Raw genomic sequence first — 4,798 nt, forward strand, 5'->3', positions numbered from 1 at the left:
AGTTGGACATTTGTTTAACACTTTTTAAATGTTACTATGTTTCAGAATGTTCAGAGAGCATTGATGTGACATAATGTTCCCATAATGTTTGCACAACCCCCCAAATAAATAAATAAAATAAAATGTTTTAAAAAAACTGGATTTTTCGAACGTTCAGAGAACATTCAGAAATAAAGTTTTCAAACAAAAATGTTCTAAAAATTTTAGCACAAAATTTCACATTGCACATGAAACATTCACACACATTGCGCGTGCAGACGCAGAAGAGGGAAACGCGCCGGCGCCCTGGTGAAGCTCCGCGCGCGCGGCTTTCGGACTGCGCTCCCAAGCATTCATCTCGCGAATGTCCGTTCCCTTCCTAACAAAACGGATGAACTTCTTCTCCTCACCCGCACCAACAAGGACTTTTCAAACTCTTCTGCACTGTGCTTCACTGAAACCTGGCTGAGTGAAGCCATTCCGGACAACGCGCTTCATCTGCCGGGCTTCCAGCTGTTCAGAGCGGATCGCATCGCGGAGTTAACGGGGAAAACCAGAGGTGGTGGATTGTGTTTCTACATCAACGAAAGTTGGTGTTCAGATGTAACAACGCTGAAAAAGGTATGCTGTCCTAATTTAGAGGCACTCATCATAAACTGTAAACCGTTCTACTCGCCGCGGGAGTTTTCCTCTTTCATTCTTGTGAATGTGTACGTGCCTCCGGACGCGTGCGTGAGCGCCGCGATGCAACAGCTGGCCGAACAAATAACTGAAATGGAGCAAAGGTACCCAGACTCTATTTTAATCATTCTTGGAGACTTTAACAAATCAAATCTCTCCCGTGAACTGCCAAAATACAAGCAGCACATTACGTGTCCACCAGAGACAGCACTATTTTGGATCACTGTTACACAGCAATAAAGGATGCATATCACTCTGTCCCACGAGCAGCTTTGGGGCTCTCTGATCACTGTTTAGTTCATCTAATACCGACCTACAGGCAGAAACTGAAATCAGCTAAACCTGTATTAAGGACTGTAAAAAGATGGACTAATGAAGCAGAGCAGGATTTACAAGCTTGTTTCGACCTCACTGATTGGAGTGTCTTTGAAGCTGCAGCCACCGATCTGGACGAGCTCACAGAGACTGTAACTTCATATATCAGTTTCTGTGAAGATATGTGCATTCCTACCAGGACATTCTTATCATTTAATAACGATAAACCGTGGTTTACTGGAAAACTCAAACAGCTTCGTCACGCCAAAGAGGATGCTTACAGAAGTGGGGATAAAATCTTATTTATCCAGGCCAGGAACAGATTAACAACGGAGATCAGAGTGACAAAAAAAAACTGCTCTAAAAAGCTGAGAAAAGAGCTTTCAGCAAACAATCCAGCGTCAGTATGGACTGGTCTGAGGAACATCACCATGTACAAGACACCACCCCCACAGCTTGCGGAGAATCAACAACTGGCTGACGATCTGAATGTGTTTTACAGCAGATTTGAAAAGGATCGTCTACCACCCCCCATCCGCTCTGATCTGCACTTCACACCTTCACCTACCACCCCTGCAACCCCCCTCCCTCCCTCCTCCACCATTCAACCTGTGCTTAAGGTCTGTGTAGAGGATGTGAACCGGGTCTTCAGGAAGCAGATCTGATTCTGATTCTGAAATATTTTTCTGTAACATATTAGATCAATGTTCATCTAGCATTTTTTAAAATGTTACGTGACAATAAACGCTTAACTTCTTTCAGAACCTTCAGAGAACATTCGACTGTAAAGGCTGGAACACACTACACAATTTTTGCCTCGATTTTCTGCCAATTTACAGTCTGGAGAAGCTGATACTAGTTGCCGAAAGTCAGAGCCAGTCTGCAGATTTGAGCTGATAGATTTGACTGAAAATCACATAGTGTGTGATGATTTTTTTATCTTCAGACTATGAATCTATCCAGTTGCAGGATATCAGATATGTTGATATATTTGAGCTGATTTTAGAACACATATTGCTTTCATTTGTCATGCTGCATCTAGCAGTTTCTGCGTGAGTTTGTTGTGATCTGAACCACTTTAAAGTCTGGTAGTGTATGATCCTTAGTCGTTTAGTGTATGATCGCCAGTTTTTCCTCTGTGATTATTACAAAGTCGGTTAAGTGTATGATGCCCAATGTTTTAAAGGCTGGTCAGATTTTGAAAGTCATGTAGTGTATTCCCCCCTTAATGTTCCCATAATGTTTGCAAAATTCTAAAATAGAATGTTCCCTTAACATTCACATAACCATAACAACATTTTAAACATTTAAAAAACAGGATGTTTTCAACGTTCTGCGAACATTCAGAAATAACATTTTCCAAACTTATCGTGGATCGTGGATGATCTTAGAACATATTTTTGTTAGCTGGGTATGGAACACTTTTATGTAGGTTTTTTTTTTGTGTCCGTTTTGGAGCTAAACAAGTTTCCTATGAACCGTCACTGTATAAGAAAATAGCTATATGACAGTTCTTCAAAGATTTTCTTTTTTCCACAGAAAAATAACAGCAAATATGGATTTGGAATGACATGAGGGTGACTAAATAACATAATTTTCATTTTTTTCAGCTATTACTTTAACATTTCAGAAGTGTGTGTGTAATAATCCCTCGGGCTGTCACAGATCCTAGCACCACCCCCATCAAAAAAAAAACTTCTCTGCGTCTCCTCCATGCACTCCAGCACATCAATCAGCAGATGGGCACCTCACCAGCCTCCCACAGGCACTTGCAACCATCAAACACATTCACACTGATTTTCCATCCTAAAAATAAACAGAAAGTATTATTTTGCCACACCCATGGTATTATTAATAAAAGTTTATTACAGAAGCGTTGAACAGTCAGTCTTATAAACTGTTTGAAGCACAGATTCAGAGGACACAGTATATGACACAGACAGAGAAAGCTCATTCAGACTTACACATAAAACAACATGACAAATAACCTGCCACTGAGTGTATTAGCTTGCTTAGCATTGTGGGTATTGACACCAACTTGGTGTTTATGAGTGACAGATTTACACAGATTACGCAGGTTAAACATCCCAGATAAACTGATCACAAGCCAGGTAACTACAATGATCTAGACACAGAGCCAAACAACAAATGCAAAGATTGCTGTTTTTTATTAATGAATTTTTCACAGGTACTACTAAATAGTCCAAATTAATTTTATATTTAGTTTTGGAAAGATAAAAAGAGGTCACTTTGCCATTTGAATTTGTTGAGGCCCTGTGAAAATGGACAGTTATTAGCACATGTTGTGGGATATTACATATAATATTAATAGTCTGAAGTCAATACTGAGAAAACATTAAGATAACATTAAACAAATACACACACACAACTGACACATTTAAAAGAATACATATATCATAAATAACACTGACATTTAACTATTTGATCATCTGAGCTTTACTCCCAAACAACTAAGTGCTGGTTAGTACAGTAACTATTTGTTTGGCTCATTATGGTTTCAGAAAAACATAAAGATGTTCATGTTACAAGACGACATCGCTACAACAAGTTTTCAGTCACAAACCTGATGAAAACACAGACTAAAGTGCTCAGGTAATTGAAGGCCATGGAACATTAGCTCTTTATCTCGAGGTCCATTAATTTTATCATTAATGACCAAAATTAGATTTAAAATAGATGGGGTGTTGCTGCAACTCTGTGTTACAGGCAAGATTATTTTGAGCATGATGTTAAGAACGTTTTAATAAAGTTGACCAGACATGATTAATCAATGTGCTTGAGATATTAAAATACACCATACAGAAATGTAGCATAATGAACCGCCATATTTCAACGGATGATTCCAAAGGGAGCAGCAGCACTGCAATGACACAGCAAGACATATTTAAGATGACCTGAACACAAAAAGGTGAGCAATTTTCTCATATACAACAAAAATGTTTCTTTGTTGAAATACACCTGTCCTATAGTTTGTTCATCATTAGCAGACAACAAAAACCAGATGCTGGCAGTTCAACAGCGTTTCCTTTTTGTATCATCACTCACAACTACACGACAAGTGGTGCGTGGGTATTCACAAGTGAACATTTTGGAAAGGGGGGGGGGGGTGCAAAAGTCTTGACATGGCAGTTTTGCTTGCGTCACGTGACGTGGGTCGGCTGTATAGTCTGTTGAGCTGGTTTCATGGCTTTTGTTGGGAGATTAGTAGAGCACACACAGAGGGGTGATAGGTCCAGTCTGCTGCGGCAGAGATGGCCTCAGCAATGCAACACTGACAAATATGACCAAACCTGACCAGACCCCACAAAATTCCTAACCATACCTTATTTAAAAGCGGGGTCCGTAGAGCTTCAAATCCACCGTTGGTATGCATCAGCCAGTTGACTGACTCTGGGATTTTTTATTGGCATTTTTTCCTGTCCATCACTGGTCATTCGTGACCGAAGAGGGGCGTAAGAAAGCATCTTTTACGCGACTCTCTGTGGCCCCCTCCAATGAACCCCCACCTCGAGTCAAGGAGCGTCATCTGCCAATACAGTAAGTCAATGGTGAAGCTTTGAGAGAATTTCAAACCAGCGTGTTTCACCGTTTGCCGTGTTCAGGTGGTTAGTTGGTTCTTTAAATGTGATGCTGTTGGTTCACACATAACCACAATGGGAAGGTCATGGAGCTGCAGTGGAGGAGGGAGATGGTAAAAGGTGTTGATTGGGAGAAATGGTACTGAGAGAAGAGAGATCTCTTGCCTCCGCTCTCCCGTTCTTTCTTTATCCCATCGTCATAATTTTTTCCTGTCCATCACTGG

Source organism: Sinocyclocheilus grahami, unplaced genomic scaffold (genome assembly GCF_001515645.1).
Source record: "Sinocyclocheilus grahami isolate Dianchi unplaced genomic scaffold, SAMN03320097.WGS_v1.1 scaffold410.1, whole genome shotgun sequence".
Lineage (NCBI taxonomy): Eukaryota > Metazoa > Chordata > Actinopteri > Cypriniformes > Cyprinidae > Sinocyclocheilus > Sinocyclocheilus grahami.